The following is a 10,144-nucleotide window of genomic DNA, read 5'->3' on the forward strand; positions in this document are numbered from 1 at the left end:
TGAACAACGTTCCTTGCTGGATGGCTGCAGCGTTTACACAGCTGAGCTGGTCGCCATCTTTTGTGCCCTAGAGTATATCCGCTTCTGCTCAGGTGAGTCCTTTGTTATCTGTAGCAATTCCCTGAGCAGTTTACGAGCTCTCGACCAGTATTTCCCTCGTTCTCGTCTGGTGATGGCTGTCCATGAGTCCCTGCATACTCTTGCACGTAACGGCCGCTCTGTGGTCTTTGTGTGGACCCCAGGCCATGTTGGGATCCCCGGCAATGAGAATGTTGACCGCCTGGTGAAAGAGGCCATCAGTAAATCACCTCTGGAGATTGGCCTCCCGGCGACTGATTCGCGGGCACTATTACGCCGCAAAGTTTTCGAATTCTGGGACACTGAATGGCGCAACCTGCCCGTGCCAAACAAACTCCGTCGTATCAAGGAGATGACGACTGTTTGGCGGTCATCCCTGCGAGCCACCCGCAGGGACTCAGTCGTCGTTTGTCGGCTCCACATTGGCCACACCCGACTGACGCACAGTTATTTACTGTGTCGTGAGGATCCTCTTATTATGCGTTCAGTTAACTAAGTAGAAATTAGTAATATCTTATCTCAGTGAGGAACTTGAAACTTTCAGCACAGGTCAGGAGCATGTAGAGGTGCTCTTCCTCTACTTGAAAAGAACAGTTGACCACACACTGAGTAGATAGGTTCCTAGTACAACAGTTCATAATGGGATGGAACCTCCGTGGTATACAGTCACTGTAAAGAAAACGTCTAAAAGAACAGAGGTTACTGCGTAATAGGTGTAAAACAAAGTGTAGGATTATAGATTGAGAGACGCTGGATGAAACATGTTTGGCTGTCAAGAGAGCAATGCATGAAGCCTTCAATGGCTACTGTAGCAGAATATTGTCAAATGACATTTCACAAAATCCAAATAAATTCTGGTCGTATGTAAGGGCTGTTAGTGGCACAAAAGTTAGTGTCCAGTCCCTAGCAAGTGAGACAGGAACTGAAATTGAGGGTAGCAAAGTAAAAGCTGAAATTCTGAACTCGATTTTCAAATGTTCCTTTGCAAATAAAAACCCAGGAGAACTGCTCCAATTCAATCCTCGTACACTGAAAAAATGAACGAAATAGGTAGTAGTGTCAGTTGTGTTGAGAAACAGTTGAAATCATTAAACAAAGCTCCAGACCCCGATGGAATCGCAGTCAGATTCTATATTGAATTTGTGGCTGAGTTATCCTCTCTTCTCACTGTAATCTATCCAAAAAACCTTACCCAGTTTTTGGAAAAAGTTACAGATCACACCCGTCTACAAGAAGGGTTGTAGGAGTGACAAAACTACCATCCAGTAGCCTTGACATCGATTTGTTGTAGATTCTTAGAAAATATTTTGAGCTCAAACATAATGAGGTATCTCGAACGGAACTACCTTCTCAATATCAACCAGCATGGTTTTCAAAAACATAGATGATATGAAATCCAACTCTCACGTTTCTCACATAACTTGCTGAAAGCGTTGGATCAAGGCAACAGGTAGATAGTGTTTTTTGATTTCCTAACAGTATTTGACTCTGTTCCACACCTACACTGACTGTGAAAAGTACGATCGTATGGGGTATCAAGTGAAATTCATAACTGGATTGAGGACTTTTTGATAGGAAGGACACAGCATGTTACCTTGGATGGAGAGTCATCATCAGATGTAGAAGTAACTTCAGGTGTGCCCCAGGGAAGTGTGTTGGGGCCCTTGCAGTTCTTGTCCATTAATGACCTTGCTGTAAATCAGGATTTTTGCAGATGATGCAGTTATCTGTAATGAAGTGCTATTTCAGAGAAGCTGCATAAATATTCAGTCAGATCTTGATGAGATTTCAACATAGTGCAGTGATTGGCAACTTGCTCTGAATGTTTAGAAATGTATAAACTTAGTATCCTGTGACTATAATATTGGTGAGTCACTGTCGGAATCTGCCAACTCGTACAAATACCTGTGTGTAACACTTTGTAGGAATATGAAATGGCATGATCACATAGGTTCAGTTGTGGGTAAAGCAGGTTGTAGACCTTGGTTTATTGGTATAATAATGGGGAAGTGCAATCAGTCTACTAAAGAGATGCTTACAAGTCATTCGTGCGACCCCCCCCCCCCCCCCCCCCCCCACCACCACCCTAGACTATTGCTAAAGTGTGTGGGACTTGTACCAGATAAGACTAGCAGGAGACATTGAATGTATACAAAGAAAGGCAGCATGGTCACAGGTTTGCTTAATCCATGGGAGAGTGTCACAGAGATACTGAAGGAACTGAAATGGCAGACTGTTGAAGACAGGTGTAAACTATCCCAAGAAAGTGTATTAGCAAAGTTTCAAGAACTGTCTTTAAATGATTACTCTAGGGATATACCACAACCCCCCCCCCCCCCCACCCCCCCCCCCCCATATTGCTCTCACAGGGGTCGTGAAGATAAGATTAGGATGATTACTGCTCACACAGAGGCATTCAGACAATCATTCTTCCACGCTCCATACATGAATGAAACAGCAAGAAACCCTGATAACTGGTACAATGGGACTTACCCTGTACCATGCACCTCCTGGTGGATTGCAGATTACAAACGTAGATGTGAACTGACAGTCCCTTACATGTGCATGAGGGAAACATCTAATCACCTTTATTTTACCAAGACAAAAATTATGATTTACTAAAGTTTCAAACCTTGACAGGAAATAATGGATTAGGCTGTCCATAAATTATAAACTAACATTATTGTGATGATGGAAAGTCTCATATAAAGACGTGAAACAAATACTAACAAAGAGATAGAGGGGCTGGCCAGTACAGCCAATAGATACACAAAACATAACAGAAAATTTACGTATCCTAGCTTTTGGAACTTTGTTCCTTCATCAGGGAGGAGAGAGGGGAAAGAAGGGGAAGAAGAGAAAGTGGATTCAGTTACTCACAACCCAGGTTATGAAGCAACAGGGTAGAGGTAAACAGGGAGGGTAGCAAAGATGGAGGCATGGGTGTATACTCTACAGTATGTCAACATGTTGCCTTGACCTGTTTGATCACCAGGTCTGGCTCCAATTCAGTGCACACGGGACATCATCGAACAACTCCAGTGTCTCCCAAAAACAGCATTAACCATCCCTGTTTCGATGACAATGTGAAACAGGCATGGAACTTCATCCCACAAACTCATATCCAGCACAATGCATGCATGTTTGCATGCTTACATTTGGGCAGTTACACTGGATTTCAATGTATTAGTGTATCACATTTGCAATGGTGTATCTCGCACTTATATTATCCTGTGATCTTGCAACATTAATCACTTAAATAAGTTACTTAGACATATATGTTCCTGAAATTTCATTACTCTACGTTAATTACTTTTTGGTGTTGCAAATTTTTTTTTTTGCAGTGTACATGATGACTACAATAATACATTATAATGTTTCTCCAGTGGTTTCAACATTAACTTTTTAACAGAAAAGATTTTGCTTACAGTTCATTTTTTAGTTAACATTTCTAAACTTTTTAACAATCCATATTAAAGCTAGCAATAGTAACTATATTAATAATTGCTGCTGTAAACAGTTACACATATGGACATCAGTTTTGAATAATGGGTTTTGAGTGTAAATAATGTTTTATGTAAGTGTTTGTATTGATACTTAAAATTAAATGTCATGTAATGAATGTCCAGATACTCATATAAAAAGTTTTGTTGGATCAAGTTATTTACGAACGCGATGTACTGTGTTCTTCCATTAGAGAATGAGACTGTATTGTTTATCGGTTTCATTACAAAATGCTAATAAGCTTTTAGTTAGAAAACCTTCTATAACTAGAATTATTAATATGAGAAAAATAGGAACAGTGAAAGAACGGAAGATCAGTTGCAGAAACAAGAGTAGCTCTGAGTTGCAAGAGTGGTTGCTTTTCCCACACATGTAATTAACTGGTATTATCACCACTATTAACTTACCATGGTTTCACATCTCATCTGTTCATTGTTCCCCATGTCCTGCCCTTCTGTTCCCCCTTCCTATTAGATCATATATGCCTCTGTTACTGTAATCGGTATGTAAACAATAATCATCACATGACCTTTTTTTGTTACAGGTTGTAATATTTGACATTGCAGCTTTTGAAAATGGAGCAGGATGTTGTGCCCTCTTTCCTATTGGAGTGTTTCTCTGTGATCAGAATTGGAGGCAGACAATTCACTTGAACATCTCGACGCGCAGGTCACCGAAGTGGCGTCAAATCGAAAGACCTGCACCAGGCGAACGGTCTACCCGACGGGAGGCCCTAGCCACACGACATTTCCATTTTTACTTGAACGTCCATTGCTGTTGTTGATGTCTTTGAATCATGTTGGTTCTTTGTGATTAATAAAAAAATTATACAATCCAATGGTTTCTTCGCCTTGTCTTTAAAAATTCCAGACCTATTGTGCAAACACATATTTTGAGAGTTATGCATCTGAGCCTTTTTGTGGAAAGTGCGTTTCACACATACTTTCAAGATAAATTGAATAATGACCCCCATTTTGTGTGTTGGGGAAGATAATTTGATACAGCTAAATGCATATACGGGTACACACATTTGCTCGCGCCTGAGACAAAGTGAGAGTGATTCAAAGGAAGAATTCACTACTTTTTACCTACTTTCTGAATAACTCGTACTTTCGTCAGAAATGTCACACTGCAAAGTTGATTAGGTAAAGGGACAAAAATGAGAGTAAAATATAATTTGAATATCAGAAAAATATAACCACTTAGTTTCCAGAATGAGATTTTCACTCACCACTTAGTGTTTGTGTAATACTTTACGGCAAGCGTAAAATTAATTTTTAAACATTGGGAAATCTGGGATGGAATAACAATAATATGAAATAGGATAGCTTTCTGCTCCCCACCTAGAGGAGACACTGAGTGGCAGACTGGCACATTGAAGGAAGATTTTTAGATATTAGAAAGTATGGGACAGCCCTCATCAAGCAGGTGTGGTGGTGTGAGGCTGGGGTGGGAGCAGGTAAAGGCCTAGATATGTGAGACAGAGAGACTAGCAAAGGTTTAGGTAACGGGGTTTACAGGAGTGAAGAATATGCCGCAGATAAGTTTCTAGGTTTCGTTCCTGTGGCCCCACACCTCAATGCCCTCCCCTGCTCCCATTCCAATCTCACACACTGTTACTGTCCCCCTAGTACACTTCTCTCTGTCTGTCCACCTCCACACTCCCAACCAGCAGAGACTCCCTATGCTGAGGTGGGCTCTGTCCATTAGATTACACTCGTAAGATAAAAATAAACATTATGCAGCGTGAAAGAATTATCTGTGTGGGATGGAAATATGTAGATGTGATGTACGTGCACAGACAAAAAAAAAAAAAAAATTACAATGTCAGAAAAATTGATTGATTAATTCAAGATAAAGAGCTTCACAAATTGAGCAAGTTGGTTCACCTCTGACTCTTGAGTAAGCTTGGCATTGATAGATTTGTTGGATGTCCTACTGAGGGACATCAAGCCAAATTCTATCCAAGTGGTGCATTGTATTGTCTAAATCATGAGCTGGTTGGGTGGCCCTGCCCATAATGCCCCAGACATACTCAGTTGGGGAGAGATCCCGTGACCTTGCTGGCAAAGATAAGGTGTGGTAAGTATGAAGACGAATTGTGTGTGGGCAGGCATTATCTTGCTGAAATGTAAGCAAATGATGGCTTGTCATGAAGAGAAACAAAATGGGGTTTATAATATCGTCAACAGATGTCTGTGTTGTAATGGTGACACAGATGACAACCAAAGGGGTCCTGTTATGAAAAGAAATGGCACAGTAGACCATCAGTCCTCGTTTGGCTGTATGGCAGCCAGCAGCCAGGTTGGTATCGCACTGCTATCTGGTGTGCCCCCAGGCACGTCCCTGGTCTGGAATTGCATTGACTGGAATATAATTGGCTTCAGTGATGAATCCCACTATGAACTGAGCCCCAATGATCAGCACAGATGTGTCTGAAGACGCCCCAGACGGTGGGATGCCACCGTGAATGTCACATCCCATACGGTCCAACTACCAGGACTGATGATCTGGGGTGCGATTTCTTTTCATAACAGATCCCTTTTGGTCAACAGACGACTATGCTGTAGGGGTGACATGGATGCCCCCCCTACAGCATAGTCGTCTGTTGACAATACTGTACATCCTATTTTGTTTCCCTTCTTGGCAAGCCATACATTGCTTACATTTCAGCAAGATAATGCCTGTCCGCACACAGCTTGTCCTCGTGCTTGCCAAACCCTAGCTTGGCCAGCAAAGTTGCTGGATCTCTCCCCAATTGAGAATGTAAGGAGCATTATGGGCAGGGCCGTTAGACTACCTCGGGATTTTGACTATCTACCGTGACATTTGAATAGAATTTGGCATGATGTCCCTCTGTTGGACATCCAACAACTCTATCAGCCAGAGCCAAGCTTGTATAAGGGCCAGAGGTGGACCATCTCATCCAATTTGTGATGCTCTTTCTCTTGAATAAATAATCCAGTTTTTTCTGAAACTGTAATTATTTTTCTGTCTTCACATGTATGTCACATTTACTGATTTCAGCCCTATTTGGTATTTGGATAATTCCTTCAGTACCTAAGTGTTTTTTTGAGTATATAGTATCTGACAGTTTTTTTTCAGTATGCTTGTCTGCTGCCCATTGCCTGCTCTAACTGGTGAGTAGCAATCTGTCCTATTTCATATTGTTGGAATTAACTTTTGACACTCGATATTTATGATGCAAGCAAACTGTTATTGCCACTTGACATGATGGTGAATGGTACTCTGTTAGCCATTGGCACAAATGGATTGACATGATAAAACAAGGGTCCACAGCTTTTACAAACTTTTTGGATGTGATAAATACAGCTTACTGCTGTCAATGCTTTTGTTAATTACAATATTGATCGTTTGTTATTTTCAAGCATACATGTCAGGTGCCACGACACCTTTGAATTACTGCAAATGGACAAAGATGACCAGACTCATTTCTCTTCAGTAGAAACAACTATTGACAAGAGAAGAAACTTGATGTCATTCAAATCTACTTTTCCATTGGTAGAGATCTTTTACTCATGGGATTAGCAGCAGAGATTAAAAAGAAGCAGCAGCAAACAGATCCAAGGCATCCATTGTTTGGAACTCATGTTCTTCCATCACAACTCCTTATAATAGTATCAGCTCTGGAGAACTAAGTCCCGATTCATTTTCTTGTAACAAAATAGACTGCCATTACCTTGCAGTTAAAAATGGGAAGCTTTACATGAATGTCCTACATGCAGTTTTTTTATACTTGTGCTCTTTGAGTTCCTGTCCTAGAATACATTAAAATATTAAAAAATGTGTAAATTAATCTTTGAAACAATCCAAACCTTTCAATGGAAACCAGGAAAGACTTAGAAACATTATCATTTAAAAAAAAAAAAAATCAAGGAAAGGTAATGTAAGGAACAATCAGGGAAAGTCCGCTGTACCCTTCCTGTTGTGTACTGTGTTATTGTTGTTCTTAATTTTTTAAAATTTGATAATGGCCATTAAAGACCACGCAGAATAGCAATTGCACATTACTAGAAGCTGCCTTTGCATTCTTCCTCCAACAGCCCGTTGTATTTGCTCAGCGTAGAAGCCTTTAAAGTTGTAACTCTGGTCGGTCTGAGACGCCGCCTAGATTTAATCCAGCCTGTCAAAGATCCCTTTGTCATTCCCCTGAACTATGTCAGAAACTTTAGGGTTCTTTCCAAGAGTATTAAAAATCTGTTTTGTCAACCTGACCTTCAAACTTTCGTCTTCCTGACTCGACAGGTGCAGGCAGTATTTCTCGATTTCTGAACAGCTTTTGACTTAGTGCCAGATTGATGCTTATTATCAAAATTGCTACCGTGAAAGGTATCGAGTGAAATTTGTCACTGTAATTGAGGATATTTTGGTAGGAATGACTTACATGTTATCTTGGCTGGGGAGTCATCATCTGATGTAGAAGTAACCTCAGATGTGTCATAGAGAGGTATGTTGTGACCATTGCTGTTCATGTTCATGTACATTAATGACTTTGCAGACAATATTAATAGTAAAGCACTCTTTTCACAGATAGTGCATTTATCTAGAATAAAGTGCAGTCTGAAAGAAATTGTACAAACATTCGTCAGATCTTGATAATTTCAAACTTTCTTTTAAATGTTCAGACATGTAAAATCGTGCATTTTGCAGAGTGAAGAAAACGCAGTGTGGTATGACTACAGTATCAGGGTGTCTTGCTTGGATTAAGTCTATTCGTACAATTACCTGGGTGAAGCACTTTGTAGGGATATGAAATGAACAGTCATATGGGCCTACTCAGGGGTAAGGCAGGCGAAAGAGTGAGATTTTTTTTTGTAGAATACCATAGAAATGCAGTCATTCTACAAATCGTTTGTACGATCCATCCTAGAATATTGCTTAAATGTGTGGGACCTGTATCAAAATGGATTAATGGGGAATTGAACGCATGCAGAGAAGGGCAGATCAAATGGTCACAGGTTTGTTTGACCCAAGGGAGAGTGTCACAGAGATGCTGAAATAACTGAATTGGCAGACGCTTCAGGATAAGATGTACACTATCCTAAGAAAGTATGCTTACCAAAAGACGACTCTAGGAATATGCTACAACCTTGTAACTATTGCTCCCATAGGAACCATGAGGACAATATTAGATTAATTACAGCATACAGAGAAAGATTTAAATGGTCTTGAAACATGAACAAGCTTTAATATCTGGTACAGTGAGATGTACCCTCTGTCATACTCTTCATAGTGGTTTGCAGAGTGTGGATGAACATGTGGATAGCATCATCAAGAACGCAATCAATGTGTATCTGAAACTTGAGCTTCTCCTAGTGTGTAGTGTCACAAACGTTTTGACATTATTATACATACTTCTGCCACTGGGGCAATCACAGGTAATGACTAATTTGGCAGTAATATGCAGTGCTAGATTTGTTAAAAGAAAAAAAATAGACTTCTTAACATGTATTTATGGTAAGTAGCACTCTATCATTTCCTATATTTCTAAGTTCCTACCGAGAGTTTCCGTAGTTTGATTTAGACTTCTGAAAAAGTTATAACACTTTTCTGAGCTTTTTAAAAGTGTGAATACAACATTTGCATCTTACCGCTTCAGCTAGAGCAAAAGTTCTATTGTACCACATCTCAAAATCTTTGGGTCCAATTTTTTTCGTCATCAGCGGTATACTGTCACAAATCAAGCCTTGGTTATGTGTATTGTTAGATTTTGTTTATTATTACTTATGTGGGGTGCATGAACAATGCAGCTGACTGGGATTCACCTGCTGCAAGTCATAGACTGACCGCTGCTGTGTTCACTGCCTGGGTCAAAGGTGCTGAAAGGATGTTCTCATTGATGCTATGGAGACACTGTTCTGTGTTTTATTTTAATGACAATTATTGTCAGTTTTTTCTTGTTTTGTTTATAAGAAAGGAATGAGGACATCATTAGATCTTTTGAAGAGTACACAACATAAATCACAAAATGTTATTTCTGTATTAGCAAAAAATTGGACTACATTGTATGTTAGAGATGAAAAAGAAACCGTGATTAAATTCTTTCTGTGTTAGATTCCTGAATGTGCCGATCTTTGAGTGAGAGAGAGAGAGAGAGAGAGAGAGAGAGGGGGGGGGGGGATGGGATTTAATTGTATCTCCCCATGCAGCCGTAGCATTTTGGCATGTCGTACATTGGTCAGATCATCAGTAGCTTGGAGGACTCGTATGTAGGACAAAAATCAGCAGCTGTAAAAGGCAGATTTTTTTTCCAACTACAACCAATTCCTCCATTTTACAACAGCCTAAATGAATGCAGCTCTTTTTCCCCAAATTTGCTGCTTCAGAGTATTAGTGTCATAATGAAGTCTTTTAAGAATTAGGGGCACAAACAGATTAATAAATACAAACAAAAGCAGGAATATTCAATTTGCTCGAGGCTACCAAATGAAAGAAGAAAGGGGGCTAGGGAGGAGAAAACAAGATCACGTAAGAAAGAAATAAACTGCTGATTGTTTGCATCATTCCTAGACTCAAAACCCTAAGCAAAAGAAACAGTGAT

The sequence above is a fragment of the Schistocerca americana genome, chromosome X, assembly GCF_021461395.2.
Source record: "Schistocerca americana isolate TAMUIC-IGC-003095 chromosome X, iqSchAmer2.1, whole genome shotgun sequence".
Lineage (NCBI taxonomy): Eukaryota > Metazoa > Arthropoda > Insecta > Orthoptera > Acrididae > Schistocerca > Schistocerca americana.